At 41.9% G+C, this 18319-nt stretch overlaps 1 protein-coding gene and 1 pseudogene across 2 annotated transcripts in view; one reads left to right on the forward strand and one right to left on the reverse strand.

Moving 5' to 3' along the window:
* Positions 1 to 18319, reverse strand: part of ADD1 (adducin 1) — a 91500-nt gene that overhangs the window by 61054 nt on the left and 12127 nt on the right. The window lies entirely within an intron of this gene.
* LOC114197653 (peptidyl-prolyl cis-trans isomerase A pseudogene) lies at positions 7421 to 7898 on the forward strand (annotated as a pseudogene).

Consider the following 18319-nt stretch of genomic DNA (forward strand, 5'->3'; position numbering starts at 1 on the left):
TTTGGGGACTGAGGGAAACCCTATAATTTTTGCATACCCCTTTTATTTAAAAAAATGAAGACAAAATGGTTAAACATGGAACTATTTAACATCTGTATATGCAGCAGTGCTTTTAAAACCTTAAAATCATGGGGCGCAGAGCATGCAACACTCGATCTCAGGGTTGTGAGCTCAAACCCCATGTTGGGTGCAGCACTTACTTGAAAAAAATAAAATAAGTAATAAATAAATGAATAAATGAATAAATAAATAAAACCTTAAAATCATGAGGCTACTGATTAAAATTTTAGAAACAGAACTTTTCAATTCAGGGGAAAAACAACTTGGAGGGCGGTAGAAAAGACTCACATTCTGAAACCACTGACTGTTGATCTTACTCAGCCATGCTAAGTGGCAATTATGTAATTGGAATTGTGGAAGAAATTCAAGATGCAGGGTGAAACATTAATAGTATGTCCATACAGGAGACACTGTTAAGCCCAGTAGAGGCCAATTGCTCTTTTCAAGAAGAAAAAAAAGTTTATCCCTTTCATTCTGTCATTTAACACCTACCTAAGTAATACTAGCACTTTTAACCTCAACTTAACCCAGCTCTGAAATGAGCAAATAATTCATTCTTTCCCAAGTATTTTATATTGGTGTGTCTAGGAAAATCTTGAGCCTTGGTTTTGCAGCGTGACCTTCTTGGAGTTACATTAAATAGAAACAATCCATCAAGGTGTTCAGCCCAAGCTTCAAATGAATAAAAACACTTTTACTTAGGGAGGCAATTCTGTTCAGGTCCCAAAAGCATGGCATACTGCGCTTCAAAATTATTTCCACACAACAGTTCAGAACACTTCTGAAAAACTACAGCATATTTTAACAAGCCAACAAAAATGCAAAGCATTCTCAAATAATTGTGACATTGCAAATAAAATAAATATCCCAGAAAATGTGACCCCCTTTAAAAAATCCTAGCTGGAGGGCCTTGCCTAGGGTGGGGGCTGGAAACGCAGTTAACAGCCAGCGGGGAAACTAGGTCTCTAAAATAACTGCTGGAAAGGTAAACCTGCCGCTGGAAAGGAAAGTGCACAGTAAAGAAACCCCCAAATGGGTTGGGACTAAATATAAAGTTTCACTTCCTTTTCGGCTCACATACTCTGAAAAAGAAACAAAGGTGTCACTAAAATTTCCCTGCTCTGGTAGGTAAGAAGTGGCTGCTTTGGACATACAGACCAATGGAACAGAATAGAGAACCCAGATATGGACCCTCAACTCTATGGTCAAATAATCTTTGACAAAGCAGGAAAAAACATGCAATGGAAAAAAGACAGTCTCTTCAATAAATAGTGCTGGGAAAATTGGACAGCCACATGCAGAAGAATGAAACTCGACCATTCTCTAACACCATTCACAAAGATAAACTCAAAGTGGATGAAAGGACCTCAATATGAAACATGAATCCATCAAAATCCTAGAGAACACAGGCAGTAACCTCTTTGACATCGCCCACAGCAACTTCTTTCAAGATACATCTCCAAAAGCTAGTGAAACAAAAGCAAAAATGAACTTTTGGGACTTCATCAAGATAAAAAGCTTCTGCACAGCAAAGACAACAGTCAACAAAACAAAGAGGCAACCCACAGAATGGGAGAAGATATTTGCAAATGACATTACAGATAAAGGGCTGGTATCCAAGATCTATAAAGAACTTCTCAAACTCAACACCCAAAAAACAAATAATCAAGTCAAAAAGTGGGCAGAAGATATGAAAAGACACTTTTCTGAAGAAGACATACTAATGGCTAACAGACACATGAAAAAATGTTCATCATCATTAGCCATCAGGGAAATTCAAATCAAAACCACACTGATATACCACCTTACACCAGTCAGAATGGCAAAAATGGACAGGGAAAGAAACAACAAATGTTGGAGAGGTTGTGGAGAAAGGGGAACCCTCTTACGCTGTTGGTGGGAATGCAAGTTGGTACAGCCACTTTGGAAAACAGTGTGGAGGTTCCTCAAAAATTTAAAAATAGAGCTACCCTATGAGCCAGCAATTGCACTCCTGGGTATTTACCCCAAAGATACAAATGTAGTGAAAAGAAGGGCCATATGCACCCCAATGTTCATAGCAGCAGTGTCCCAATAGCCAAACTGTGGAAGGAGCCGAGATGCCCTTCAACAGATGAATGGATAAAGAAGATGTGGTCAATATACACAATGGAATATTACTCAGCCATCAGAAAGGATGAATACCCAACTTTTATATCAACATGGATGGGACTGGAGGAGATTATGCTAAGTGAAATAAGTCAAGCAGAGAAAGTCAATTGTCATATGGTTTCACTTATTTGTGGAACATAAGGAATAACATGGAGGACATTAGGAGAAGGAAGGGAAGAATAAAGGGGGGGAATCGGAGGGGGAGGTGAACCATGAGAGACTATGGGCTCTGAGAAACAAACACGGTTTTAGAGGGGAGGGGGGGGGGGATGGGTTGGCCCGGTGATGGGTATTAAGGAGGGCACGTACTGCATGGAGCACTGGGTGTTATACGAAAACAATGGATCACGGATCATCACATCAAAAACTAATGATGTACTGTATGGTGACTAACATAATAAAATAAAATAAAAAAAGAAAAAGAAGTGGCTGCTTTGTCATTTCTCTGATTAGCAGGTAAGGATGAATGGTTTTCCTGTGTTTATTTACATCTCCAACGTCTTTGTCCACCTACCTAACAAAATCTTGACGAGTTATTCTGACAAATTAAAAAAGTAGTATACCTAGGCCTTTTGTCATATTTGATTACCCAGACTATTACCTTCTGTAATTTTATTTTTCAATGAGCAAATATTTTAATATTTTGCATATTTAGTTCTGCAAACTTTTCTTCTGAGATCTTCTGCTCTTAAGGAGACAGTTCTCATTCCTTCACAGGCACATGTCACAAAATGTTCCAAGAAAGTTTTTAGGAATTACCTCTGATAAACATTCTATTTTGCTTTTCCCCAGCCTCTATAGTTTTAAACATTTGTTCTTAACCATCTGGAATTAATTTTCATGAATGACGTTTTCCAGTTATCTCATCACCAATAACACCTCTCCCCAGAGGCACAGAGGTGTGGTTCTTCACTCCCAAGAGGCCTGCTGGTGCACGGTTTTCAGCTTTGAGCCAGCAGTACTCCACTGCTTCCCCACAAACTACATGGTCTGACCTGCACCTCAGTTTCCTCTCAAGTCATATGGTTCCAAGGCTGTTGGGGCAATTAGAAATAATAAAAGTAAAATATCTAGCACCACATCTGACACATAGTGGATACCCTATCAATAGGAAATATTTTAATTATCTAATGTCCAATGAGAATATAAAAGTAACATGCTAAAAATTTCACTTCAGAAACTTCAAGAACATTAGGTTTAACCAACTAAAAGCTAAAATACATTATTTTAATTAAAAATGACATTCTAGGGGCGCCTGGGTGGCTCAGTTGGTTAAGCGACTGCCTTCGGCTCAGGTCATGATCCTGGAGTCCCAGGATCGAGTCCCGCATCGGGCTCCCTGCTCAGCAGGGAGTCTGCTTCTCCCTCTGACCTTCTTCCCTCTCATGCTCTCTATCTCTCATTCTCTTTCTCTCTCTCAAATAAATAAAATCTTTTAAAAAAATAAAAAATAAAAACATTCTAGGGGCGCCTGGGTTGCTCAGTTGGTTAAGCTACTGCCTTTGGCTTGGTCATGGTCCTGGAGTCCTGGGATCTAGTCCCATTTCGGGCTCCCAGCTCAGTGGGAAGCCTGCTTCTCTCTCTGACCCTCTCCCCTCTCATGCTGTTTCTCTCTCTCTCAAATAAATAAAATCTTAAAAAAAAAAACCATTCTATTATAAGCTCATCTTATTTTACCTTTTTATATTTCAACAAAAAAACTATTGCGTTCTATCTGTATCAACACGCATAGTTTAGTTAATTGAGATTTCTCACTTTAACTCAATCCCTAAACCAATACTCTAGTGTGGCTTACTGAAACTGATTTGGGTGTGGTTTTGAAAACAATTTAGGGTGAGGCGCCTAAAGATAAGCCAACCAAACCATCTGTTTGACTAAACAAATTTAAGTGAACTTTCATGTACTCTATCCTGTTTATATTTCCAAAATCCATCTGATACCAGATTGGTACAGAAAGATCTAGCTTGGGGGATGCCTGGGTTGAGTGTCTGCCTTCGGCTCAGCTCATGATCCCAGGGACCTGGGATCGAATCCTGCCTTGGGCTCCCTGCTCAGCGGGGAGCCTGCTACTCCCTCTGCCTGCTGCTCCCCCTGCTCATGTGCTCTCACTCTCCCTCGCTCCCGCTCTCTCTGACAAATAATAAAATCTTTGGAAGGGAGGGAGAAGGGAGGGAAGGAAAGGAAGGAAGGGAAGGAAAAAGAAAGAACAAATGTGGCTTGGGTCTTCAACAAAATTCCATTAGCCTCCCAATGCTAACTGATTAATAAACATGCTCAATTCACATTGGAGTTTAGACCGCAGGGCCAGACCACCTGGGTTCTGATCCCAGTTCATCACTTACTAGCTACATATCCTTAGGCACATTTCTTCATCTCTCTCTCTATATATATATACTTCAGTTTCTTCATCTGTAAAATAGGAATGATACTATTATCTGCTTCCTTGATTTAAGATTAAATGAGTTATGTCAAGTGTTTTGTATAGTGCCTGGTACACAGTAAGCAATAAATTAAGGCAATATAATAAATGGTAGCTATTATCATCATAAACAGCAGCACCTTTATAAAGATAAACTGCATCTCTTAGAGAAGGACACTGGAAGAACGTTCTATGACGGGCACTAATTAACTGTCCTCCTTAATATGTGCACAGGGACACACAGCACACCACTTACTAGAGGTCCCTCTTACAGATGCCATCACTGCTCTGTACTGTCCATTTTTTAAAAAGATTTATTTGTGGGCGCCTGGGTGGCTCAGGTGGTTAAGTGACTGCCTTCGGCTCAGGTCATGATCCCGGAGTCCTGGGATCGAGTCCCGCATCGGGCTCCCGGCTCAGTGGGGAGCCTGCTTCTCCCTCTGACCCTTTCCCCTCTCATGCTGTTTCTCTCTCTCTCTCTCTCTCAAATAAATAAATAAAATCTTTAAAAAAAAAAAAGATTTATTTGTTTAAGAGAGAGAGAGCATGCGTGCGAGTGGGGGGCAGGGGAGGGACAGAGGGAGAGGCAGAGGGAGAGAACCTAAGCAGGCTACCCCCTGAGCGGGGAGCCTGACATAGGGCTCGATCCCACAGCCCTGAGACCATTGCCTGAGAGGAAATCAAGTGTAGGACGCTCACCTGACCGAGCCCCCAGGTGCCCCTGTGCTGTCCATGTTTAAACAAAGGCTAGACCGCACGCTTACTGAGTCAGGAGCAATTACAATGCTCATCTTCCGACATTCCCAACACAATGCTCTGAACACGGATCTTAAATAATGCTTATAAACTAATAGAATAAGGGGGCGCTTGGGTGGCGCAGTCGGCTAAGTGTCCGACTCTTGGTTTTGGCTCAGGTGGCGATATCAGGGTCACGAGATCCAGCTGCGCGCTACCGCAGCACGGAGTCGGCTTGAGAGTCTCTCTCCCTCTCCCTCTGCCCCTCCGGCTTGTGCTTGTGCATACACTCTCTCTCTAAAAATAAATAAATAAATCTTTTAAAAGAAAATTAATATAACAGAAAAAAAGGGCAGTAAAACAAAACCTTAGAAGCATACATTTTTAGCACCCGAAATAACTTTAAAAGTCATCCAGTTATAGGGGCGCCTGGGTGAGTCAGCAGGTTAAGCACCTGCCTTCTGCTCGTCATGATCTTAGGGGTCCTGCGGCTGGGCCCCTTGTTGGACTCCTAGCTCAGTGGGGAGTCTGCTTCTCCCTCTCCCTCTGCCCTCCCCTCCCCCCTCTGTGGCTCATGTGCATGCTCTCTCAGGTAAATAAATCTTTTTTTAAAAAAGTCATCTAGTTCTTTTACAGATGATAAAACTGAGCAAAGTCATGACTTTACTACCGAAGTTTCACCCGCTGGCCAAGCTAGAGCTAGCTCCTTCCTATACCAAGAACACCAACACATTGCACTCACTCCACTGACCCTCAAACTGCGCACATGAGAATCACCTCATACTGAATATACTTTTCCTAAGTTTTCAACCAGTACATAACCACTATTTCCATTACTAATAAATACCACTTGGAGATTGAGTAAGACAAATATTTGAGAGGCCCTACCACTCAATAAGGTTTTCCATAAAAACCAATGTTATTTGCATATAAGAAATACATGAAACCTCTGAGGGCTAAACCAAAAAAAAGGCCCAAAACCATGAGAATGAAACTAGTTAACTCCAAATGGGAACCACTCATAACAGGCAGCATTAGCAGAGGTCAAATACCAAAAATGAGCACTGCTGGAGGCAAAAAAGGAACCAATGAGCTGGAACTCTGAAAAGGGTGGAAATGGTCTCAGGTGGGCAGTGACCCTGGCTCACAGTAGAAATAAGTTAACAATCCTCTCAGGAAAAACATCCTCTCAACGCTGATCCCCAGGTTTTTCCCCAGTTTAAAATCAACCAAATAGGAGGTCTTGGTAAAAATTCCACAAACCCAAAAACAATCCGCATGAGTGACAGTCATCAGAAATAATAAACCATACACTTACACCCTCAAAGACTTCAGATACTAGAATTATAATACAGAACACAGAATAACTATGTATGAAATGTTTAAAAAGTTAATCACATACATGACAAGTCTCAGGGACTATCAAAAATGAACAGCTGAAAAACCAAACAGAACTTTCAGAAATAAAATGTTAAAAAAATTATTTACAGGGCACTTGGCTGGCTCAATTAGTGAAGCATGTGACTCCTTGATCTCAGGGTTGTAGTTCAAGGCCCACCTTGAGTGTACAGATTACTTGAAAAATAAAATCTTGGGGCGCCTGGGTGGCTCAGTCAGTTGATTATATGCCTGTGGCTCGGGTCATGATCCTGGAGATCTGAGCCTTGGGCTCCCTCATCAGCAGGAAGTCGGCCTCTTCCTCTGGCCCTCCCCTGTGCCTGCGCGCGCTCTATCGCTCTCTCGCTCTCTCAAATAAGTAACATTTTAAAAATAAATAAAATAAAATCTTTTAAAGTAACTTAAAAAAATACTTTACAAATCAACTAATGAATTCATATCAGCTTTGACACAGATGAAGAGGAATTAGTAAATTAAAAGACAGATTTGAAAAAATTCCCCAGAGACCAGCACAGGGCGACAAGGAGATACAAACCATGCCAGAAGAGGCAGAATAAGAAAGTCCACTACACATCTACTGGAGTTACAGGCCAAGATAATAAAGAACAGTGAAGAGTCTGCCCCACTCTGCCCCAGAGCCTCCCTGCACCGTCTGCCATGGTCAACCCCACCATAGTTTTCGACATCTCAGCAGACGGCAAGCCTTTCAGCGGCATCTCCTTGGAGCTATTTGCAGACAAAGTTCCATAGATGGTGAACTTTGTGCTCTGAGCACTGAGGAGAAAGGATCTGGTTATAAAGGCTCCTGCTTTCACAGGATTATTCCAGGATTTATGTGCCAGGGTGGTGAATTCACATGCCAGTCCAACTATAGGGAGAAATTTGATGATGAGAATTTCATCCCAAAACACACAGGTCTTACCATCTTGTCCATGGCAAATGCTGGACCCAATACAAATGGTTCCCAGTTTTTTGTCTGCACTGCCAAGACCAAGTGGTGGTCGGATGGCAAGCATGCAGTCTTTGGCAGGTGAGAGAGGGCAGGAATATTGTAGAAGCCATGGAGCGCTTTGGGTCCAGGAATGGCAAGACCAGCAAGAAGACCACCATTGCTGACTGTGGACAAACCTTTTAAGTTTGACTTATGTTTAACTTAACTACCAGACCATTCCTCCTGTAGCTCAGGAGAGCACCCCTTCACCCCCATCTCCTTGAAATATCCTATAATCTCTGTGCTCTCGCTGCAGTTCTATGGATTCCATATTTTCCTTGCTCCCCTCCAAGTCTAGCTGGACTATAAAGTTTTTGATTATGAAATAAAAACTAAAAAACAACAAAGAATAGCGAAGAGTCAATATAATATCCAAGGAGAGAATGGCTAACAACTTTATGTAACCGAAAGACATGAATCCACAAATACCAAGCAAAATAAATAAAGAGAAATACACATCTTGTAGACACAATAATGAATATAGAAGAGCAAAGGCAAGAAAAAAAGATCATCTACAAAGGAATAATAATTAGACGCTGGCAAACTGGTAATAGAAACAAAAGAGGAATAGAGTATCTTCAAAATCCTAAAAGGAAATAACTGGCAATCTGGATTTCTACATCAAGCAAAACTATCTTTTGAGAATGTGCAAAATAAAATCACTTCAGATAAACAAAACCAAAGGTACCACCTACATACCTGCAGAAAAGAACTTCTAAAGAAGAAAAAAATGATCCCAGGAAGAAAAATCAGAAATGCCATAAGGACTGTGAGTAAAGAAACTGCTAAATGGGAAAAAAAATCTAAACATGTATTTTGTATATGGATGATGATGTCCAATTTATGAGTTTAAAAAAAGCCTGGACTAAAATACTGAACAACAGTAGCACATAACTTGATTGTTGCGTTTCACTGGAATTAAAGTGCTTTAATGTTCTTGTTTTGTCTGGTGGAAGAAGACAGTATTAATTTCAGACTTTGTCACATATATGCAGGGTAAAATTTCAAGTACAACCACTAAAAGAACAAAACAGAGTATGTAATTTCCAAACCAAAAGAAGGGAGAACATAAAAGAAAAAGAAAAAACAAAACTTAGTTGTTTAAAAAGGCAAGCATGGGGCGCCTGGGTGGCTTAGTTGGTTAAGAATCTGCCTTCGGCTCAGGTCATGATCCCAGGGTCCTGGGATCGAGCCCCACATCCGGCTTGCTTCTCTCTCTCCCTCTGCCTGCCTCTCTGCCTACTTGTACTCTCTATCTCTCTGTCAAATAAATAAAATCTTAGATAGATAGATAGATAGATAGATAGATAGATAGATAGGCAGGCAAGCATGGGCCCACCTGCATAGCTCAGTCTGTTGAGCATGCCTGATTCTTAATTTCAGCTCAGGTCATGATCTCAGGGGCATGGGATCCACTCAGCAGGGAGTCTGCTTTTCCCTCCCTCTGTTCCTCCCCCTACTGTCTCGCTCGCTCACTCTCTCTCTCTCAAATAAGTAAAATCTTAAAAAAAAATAAAAAGGCAAGGGCACCTGGGTGGCTCAAGTCAGTTAAGCATCTGCCTTCAGCTCAGGTCATGATCTCGGGGTTCTGGGACTGAGCCCCACATCAGGCTCCCTGCTCTGTCGGGAGCCTGCTTCTCCCTCTCCCTCTCCCTTTGCCTGCCGCTTCCCCTATTTGTGCTCTCTCTCTTTCTCTCTGTCAAATAAATAAATAAAACCTGCGGTATCAGGGTGGCTTGGGTCATGATCTGCAGGTCCTGGGATTGAGCCCTGTGTCTGGCTCCCAGCTCAGCGGGGAGTCTGCTTCTCACTCTCCCTCTGCCTCTCCCCGTTTGTGCTCTCTCTCTCTCAAATGAATAAATAAAATCTTTAAAAATGTATAAATAAATAAATAAAATCTTTTTAAATAAATAAAAAGGCAAGCATAAAGGGGCAAAAGACAAATAGAAAACAATGTAGGGGCACACGGGTGGTTCACTTGGTTAAGCGTCTGCCTCTGGCTCGGGTCATGATCTCAGGGTCCTGGGATCAAGCCCTGTGGCAGGCTCCCTGCTCTGCGCAGAGTCTGCCTGTCTCCGTCTCCCTCTATCCCTCCCCACCACTCATTCTCTCTCTCTCTCTCAAATAAATAAAATCTTTAAAACAAAAAACAAAATGCAAAATGATAGAAAAGGTACACATTTATCATAATCACGATAAATATAAAGCCAGTTAAAAGACAGAAATTACAACCAGTATGGTACACTGAATAATGGTCACCAGAGATACTAGTTCTAACCCCAAGAGCCTGTAAATGTTATTTTACATGGCAAAGATTTTGCAGATGTGGTTAAAGATTCGGGGTGATGAGATTATCCCGGGCTACCTGGATTACCTAAATGCAATTGCCAATAAAAAGGCGGCAGAGGGAAATCTGACCACACATTCATAAGAGAGCAGTGTGACCAGGGACACAGAGACTGCGGTGAGACGGCCACAGCCAAACAATGCTGGCAGCCCTAAGAAGGCAGAAGAGGCAAGGGGACAATTCTTCTCCAATAATCTCCAGAGCTGGCACCTTGATGTCAGCTCAGTGATACAGATTTTGGATTTCTGGCCTCCGTAACCATAAGGGAATATTTCCTGTGTTTTAAGGCACCAAGTTTGAGGTAACTGATTACAGCACCACCCCCCCAAAAAATGAATATATCAATAAAACATAAGAACAGAATATAAAAGTTTGCAAGTAAATGGATGAAAATAGGTATACCAGGCAAATACCAACCAAAAGAAAGGTGGAGTTTCTATGTGACTATGAAACAAAAAAGACCATGGAAAATAAAAGTATTTATTTGGGATGGAAAAAGCCACTACATAATGATAAAAAAAAGTTCACTCCAACAGGAAGATTAAAAAAATATATATGCCTTATAAAATGGTCTCAAGACATATGAAGCAAAAATTGCTGGAACTCAGACAAAAACTGATAAATTGACCATCATAATGGGGAACTAAAACATTGCTCAATTATTAATAGGCAAAGCGGTCAAAAATTTGTAAACAGTAAATAGATAATAAGAACAATCAACAAGTTACATCTTCAGAAGTATACAGAACCTTGCACCTCCCTGTTTTCTAAAAACAAAGAATATATAATCTTCTCCAGAATACAAAAAGCATTTATAAATATTAGCCTCATGTCTGGATGGAAATTTTAAAATCTCAACAAATTCCAGAGAATCAGTAGCATACAAACCATTTCTCTGGTCACAGTGCAGTTAAAACATATTAATAACTGAAATTTAAAAATGTATGTGTACATTAAATATATATGTGTATATATATATACAAATACATTATATATATTTTTAATAATTTAAAAGCACTTTTTTTTTTTGAGAGAGAGAGAGGGAAGGAATCCCAAGCAGGCTCCATGCCCAGCGCAGAGCCCAACATGGGGCTTCATCCCACGACCCCAAGATCATGACTCAAGCTGAAACCAAGAGGCAGATACCCAACACACTGAGTCACCCAGGCGCCCATAAAAGCACACTTTTAAACAGCTTACAGGCCGAAGAAGAAATCATAATGAAATTTTAAACACACTTACATAATGAAAAGATAATACGTTGAAAATCATTAGCTTCACTAAAGTACTTTTAGAGAAATACAGACTCACTTTATATTAAGAAAAGTGACCAACTTCTAAGAAGTTAGAAAAAGAATAAATTTCACACCATTTAGCAATCCATAACCCTCACTAGGCTTTATATATATATATATATATTTTTTTTTTTCCCCCTAACCCTTAAAACAGTCTGAGAGTCAGATTATAGCCATAGCTAAAAATGTGCTGATTACCTGAGTTTAAAATAAAAGCACAAACCATATGTCCTTTCAGGGAAAAAAAAATGTGTGTACATCACATCTCAAATCGTAATTCGTGTATCTACTCTAGCAAATGACATGCAGCCTTGATTTTTATTGAGAATAAAGATGATGTCATAGCTTTTTCCACAGCACAGTGAAATCCGGGGTCAGTGGCCTCAAAAACAGAAATAACGTACAAATAATTTGTTTCATGAAAAAGGTACTGGCAGTCTCCCATAGCTCTGGTCATGCAAATCTGCAGTTTTCATGAGGAGTCTACTTCATCCTAGTGCATTATGAAGCAACAAAAATGGAAATTATCCACCAGAAAAAAAATAAAATATACTTTAAAACAGAAATGCTTGCTTGATTTTTTTAAGAGATCAATGATAACAGTGTGGGTGGGGCACCTGGGTGGCGCAGTGGGTTAAGTGGTTTCCGCTCAGGTTGATCTCACAACGAGCCCAGGTCTGTGCTAGGTGGGGAGTCTGCTTGGGATTCGCTCCCTCTCCCTCTCGTACTCCTCTCTCTCAATAAAATAAATAAATCTTAAAAAAAAAAAAAGTAACTGTGGGTGAGAGACATGAAACATCTCAATGACTTGAAGAGCCTTAACAGGCATCTACCTCGAGCCCCTCCCAAAGACCCTAGCAGGAGAGCCTGGACGGCCAGCCTCATGGGCTTACCCTGCACTGTCTGACCTGAAGAGCCCCGAGCCCCTGAAGTGGGACTTCTGTTCTTGTTATCTTTGATTCCTGAATGCTCAGTACAAATCCTCCTACACTGAAGGCTTTTTTTAAAGTTTAAAGAATTAATAAGTCTCTAAAATGCTAGTATCACTTAGAAACTAGAAAAAAATAAAATTCATAGTCTCATCGCTTGAGTAAAAGCTGGAAAAGAAATGCTTCCTTCCCCTGAAGAAAACCCCTGCTTTCTAAAACAATCCATCCGTCAGACACCCTAGGCAGCAAACAGAGCACACTAAATGTTCCAGATACTCTAGAGGTCATCGACATTCCTGGTGTTTATGCTGTCAAAGTACACTGTGCTTCCGTCCCTGGAGACGGTGCTCAGAACAAACTGAGATAGCATTTATCTGAATGGTGGGGCCATCTAGTTCCCCTAAAGAGGGGTGGATGCATGTCACATCCCCTCCTCCTGAAGTAGACAATCCTAAAGGGAGCTCAATCCATGAGACTCAAGCCCCATTTCTAACCCTCCCTTGCCTGCCTGAAGCTCTATGCAACAACTTGATTAATAGTATCATCTGGGAATGAGGCTGGCCTGTTAATAAAACATTCTTAAATCTTGGAAAGCATTGTTAACCACAAAGTTCTTGCTAAGCTGCAAACATGTACAGCTGTACATTACACAAATATCTCTGCATAGAGCTTTGACTTATTAAAAAAAAATAGTGGGAGTAGGTAGTACACAGGGCTCTATTGCCCTTGTGTGCCTTTCCCTGTTAGCATCCACTTCTCACCAGTCTATGCACTGGAAAAAGAGGAAAGAAAGGGAAAATGCATACTGACAGCACACCTGTGTGCTGTAAGTAGACAAATGTTGTCTCACTGTGGCCCCGCAAGACTTGGGGTTAGACAAGATTGTTACAGTTACTACGCCTACTTCTACAGATGAGAAAAGGAGTTCAAGATGTTGGCAAGAATGTGGAGAAAGGGGAACCCTCCGCCTACTTCTACAGATGAGAAAAGGAGTTCAAGATGTTGGCAAGAATGCGGAGAAAGGGGAACGCTCCCACACTGTTGGTGGGAATGCAAGCTGGTGCAGCCACTCTGGAAAACAGTATGGAGGTTCCTCAAAAAGTTGAATATAGAGCTACCATACAATCCAGCAATTGCACTACTGGGTATTTACCCCAAAGATACAAATGTAGGGATCCGAAGGGGTACGTGCACCCCAATGTTTATAGCGGCAATGTCCACAATAGCCAAACTGTGGAAAGAGCCAAGATGTCCATCGACAGATGAATGGATAAAGAAGATGTGGTATATATACACAATGGAATATTATGCAGCCATCAAAAAAAGAAAGAAATCTTACCACTTGCAAGACGTGGATGGAACTAGAGGGTATTATGCTAAGTGAAATAAGTCAATCAGAGAAAGACAAGTATCATATGACCTCACTGATGAGGAATTCTTAATCTCAGGAAACGAACTGAGGGTTGCTGGAGTGGTGGGGGGTGGGAGGGAGGGGTGGCTGGGTGATGGGACATTGGGGAGGTTATGTGCTATGGTGAGCGCTGTGAATTATGTAAGACTGCTGAATCACAGACCTGTACCTCTGAAACAAATAATACATTATATGTTAAAAAAAAAAAAAGAGTAGGAAGGGAAAAATGAAGGGGAAGAAATCGGAGGGGGAGACGAACCATGAGAGACTATGGACTCTGAGAAACAAACTGAGGGTTTTAGAGGGGAGGGGGGATGGGTTAGCCCGGTGATGGGTATTAAGGAGGGCACATACTGAATGGAGCAGCACTGGGTATTATACACAAACAATGAATCATGGATCACTACATCAAAAACTAATGATGTAATATATGGTGACTAACATAACATAATAAAATTATATTAAAAAATTAAAAAAGAAAAGGAGTTCAGAAAATTTCACCAACTTGATCCAGGGCCACATACTCTGAGTGGCAAAACTGGACTTGCATCCTGACACCACATTCCTAATACCCAGCACTAATATGACAGTTGACAACAGACTCACTTCAGGTAGACTAAAACCCCCAATGCAGCACTGGCATGTTTACAGTCGTACCGAGATATGTTCACATACCATAAAAATTCACCCAATTAAAGCATACAGTTCAGTGGTTTCTCATTTATTCCCGGAAATGTGCAACCACCATCAAGATCTAATTTTGTAACATTTTCAACACCCAAGAAGAAACCCCAGGCACACTAGCAGGCACTCCCCATTCCGACTCCTCCCTCCTCCTCCTTTCTCTGGCTTCCTTCTTAGCATAAGATTTTCCAAGTTCTTGCATGTCCAGCATGTATCAGCACCTCATTCTTTATTGTTGCCAAATAATGCTCCATTGCATGGATACACCACGAGTTGTTTATCACTCAACAGTTCATGGACATTTGGGTTCTTTCTACTTTTCGGCTATTAAGAATAAAGCTGCAGGACGCCTGGGTGGCTCAATTAAGCGTCTGCCTTGGGCTCAGGTCATGATCTCAGGGTCCTGGGATCGAGCCCCGCATCGGGCTCCCTGCTCGGCGGGAAGCCTGCTTCTCCGTCTCCCTCTGACTAATGCTCCCCCTGCTTGTGCGCGCGCTCTCTCTCTCTCTCTCTCTCTCTCTCTCTCTCAGTCTGCTTCTCCGTCTCCCTCTGACTGTTGCTCCCCCTGCTTGTGCGCTCTCTCTCTCTCTCTCTCTCAGCCTGCTTCTCCGTCTCCCTCTGACTGTTGCTCCCCCTGCTTGTGCCCTCTCTCTCTCTCTCTCTCTCTCTCTCAGCCTGCTTCTCCGTCTCCGACTGTTGCTCCCCCTGCTTGTGCGCTCTCTCTCTCTCTCTCTCTCTCAGCCTGCTTCTCCGTCTCCCTCTGACTGTTGCTCCCCCTGCTTGTGCCCTCTCTCTCTCTCTCTCTCTCTCAGCCTGCTTCTCCGTCTCCCTCTGACTGTTGCTCCCCCTGCTTGTGCACTCTCTCTCTCTCTCTCTCTCTCAGCGTGCTTCTCCGTCTCCCTCTGACTACTGCTCCCCCTGCTTCTGCACTCTCTCTGGCAAATAAATAAATAAATAAATTTTTTTTAAAAGAAGAAAGCTGCTGTGAACATTCACGCAACAGCTTCTGTATAGACAGATGTTTTTATCTGGCATTTACATTTTCTTGTTGTTGTTTTAAAGACTTTATCTGGGGCACCTGCGTGGCTCAGTCAGTTAGGCACCTGCCTTTGGCTGGGGTCATGATCCCGGAGTCCTGGGATCAAGTCCTGGGATAGAGCCCCATGTAGGGGTCTCTGCTCAGCGGAGAGTCTGCTGCTTCCTCTCCCTCTCCCTTTGTCCCTCTCCCTCTGTGCCTCTTCTTGCTCGTGCTCTCTCAAATAAATAAAATAAATGCATTTGCATTTTCAAAGTGTTTTCATAACATTCTTTGCTTTAACGCTTCACTTCGTGATGTTTGAGAAAATGGGAGTCTCAGGGCAGTAAAGTGACTTTATCACCTATTGTTCTATCGCCCTCAGTTAACCAGCAGTAAACCCACACCTTCCAGCTGAAGACCTGCTCCTTCCTTAATACCACGCCACTGCATCTCCATTTCCTCTGCAAGAAATTTCACTCCATCTCCTCTGCAAGGAATTTCAAGCAAGAGCTAGCAGATGAGAATATCCATACTTTCAGGTAAAGACTTTAAGTCATTCTAAGTCAGTCCATAAGGCAAACCAACATTAAGCCTTTCAGAGTAAGAGAAGGGAAGAGCAAAGTGCTCAGGACAGGATATTCTAAAGCTCCCTCTCAAGTGATGGCCTTTTCCTCCCCATGCCAACAGCAAAAGCGGCCACTGCAGGGTACTGTGAAGGCACATGCAGAATAAATGTCCCTGTGAGCAGCCGGGGCCTAGCACAAACCTGCATGTGCATGCAGGCTCCATCCCCTGACACCAACCTCCAGGGGCTTGGGGGCTCAGGGGCTCAATGCAGAGCTAATTTGTTCTGACACAGGTGACAGTATCTGGGGTACACACACTGCTAGGCCAATTGTATAATTTCTCTTTCCCAACCTCCTGAAACAGTTCCTAGACTTATATTATTTCTGGTAATAAAGTTCAGAAAAAAGGTTCATAATTATATTAGTAATATATAATAACAACCATTTACTGACAGCTTACCAGGTATCTTACAATCTCTGTATAAGACAGGGACCATTCTTACTTCCACAGTACATGTAAACACTTCCTTATTGGGGAAATCATACAGCTGATGGGAGTACAAATTGTTATAACTTCTCAGGAGGGTAATTTGGAAGTATCCTTGGACCAGGTAATTCACTCCTCAGAACAGACCTAAAAATAAACATCATAGTACCCAAAGACGGAGATGCAAGAATATTCACTGAAACAGTTCATAACAGTAAAATTCTGGAAACAACCCATCCATACAGGAGTGATTAAATAAATAATAGTATACCTGTAAAATAGGACACTAGGACTGTTGAGAACAAACCAGATGTCCGTGTGGTGATACTGAGCATTCTCCAAGATGCATTAAGGGGAAGCAAGATCAGTATCATTATGTATAACTATTTTTTTCATATAATTATTAAATTGTCTGCAACTTGTTTCTTGTGGCTTTTGTTTTTTTTTAAGATTTTATTCATTTATCTGACAGAGACACAGCAAAGCAGGAACACAAGCAGGGGGAGTGGGAGAGGGAGAAGCAGACCTCCCGCGGAGCGGGGAGCCTGACGCGGGGCTCGATCCCAGGACCCCGGGATCATGACCTGAGCCGAAGGCAGTCGCCCAACCGACTGAGCCACCCAGGCGCCCCTGGCTTTTTTTTTTTTTTTTTAATGAGCTCTATGCCCAACATGGGGCTTGAACTCACGACCCCAAGCTCAAGACCCCAAGCTCAAGACCCCAAGCTCAAGAGTCACATGCTCTACCGACTAAGCCAGCCAGGCGCCCCTATGTGTAACTATTTGTTAAAAGAGGTATATGTGCAAACCAGCGTTCTGACTGTGCGCTCTCAGGTAAGTTATGCAACAGCTTCCTCATCTGCGAATTGGACAATACTTCCCACACAGTGCAAAATAAAAACCACCAGTGGCCACTGTTATAATTTAATGATTACACAATCATAATAATATTATAATAACATTAATAATTTCACTGTTGCTGTTATTAGATGGGCTCAAAAAAAATCTGTTCATACCTACACTGCCCAGTGTCAGGCATTAGGCAGACATAGGGCAACGGCATCCCCCACGTGCTGTCTCCTCATCTAGCTCATAGCCCACGAGGGCTTCTTTTCCAGACAGCTAGCCCACGTGGCCTGGCCCCTTCCGTATCTGCCACCAACGGGCAACAAGAAACCACGAGCAGTGAGATGGATCTCCACTTCCACTACCCAAACACCTGCTCCCAGATGCACACAGATTTGATCTCTGATCAAATGTCTCCTCCTCAGTCAACCCAGTTCTCCATCTAAAATAGATCCTGCTGCCATCATACTCTATTTCCTCACACCTCCCATCTTCACAGTACTTACTACTACTTAACATAGCATTTATTCCTTATCGCTCATTCTAGAATAGAAGTTCCCGAGAGGGGGAATGTATCTCTGTCCACTGGGCCTAAAACAATATCCAGCATGTAAGAGGTGCTCAGTAAGTATACTGATATGCAAGTTAATAAAGTTATAGAACAGAAAATATGCTTGCAAAATAACATTTTTAAAGATTACTGTTGTTAACTTTTACCCCAGCAGAGAGGGTTCTCAAGGCACTGTTAAAAAGGTAAGTGTCCTACAGACTCGAGTCCTACTGTATTTAAAATGCTTTTTTCCTATGTAGCATAAACTCATTAAAAAAAAACCTTGTCAAAATATACTGAACACTTTTAAACTAACAGCTATGAGAAACAATGTACATTAGCCATAACAATTGTTTAAAAGGGTACTTCTGGAATAAATAAAGCTCAAAGGGCAAAATGAATTCAACTTGCTCCCCTTCATTCCCTCCAACTC

The sequence above is a fragment of the Eumetopias jubatus genome, unplaced genomic scaffold (assembly GCF_037043125.1).
Source record: "Eumetopias jubatus isolate StellerSeaLion01/CBP00866 unplaced genomic scaffold, mEumJub1_p1.0 scaffold_2, whole genome shotgun sequence".
Taxonomy (NCBI): domain Eukaryota; kingdom Metazoa; phylum Chordata; class Mammalia; order Carnivora; family Otariidae; genus Eumetopias; species Eumetopias jubatus.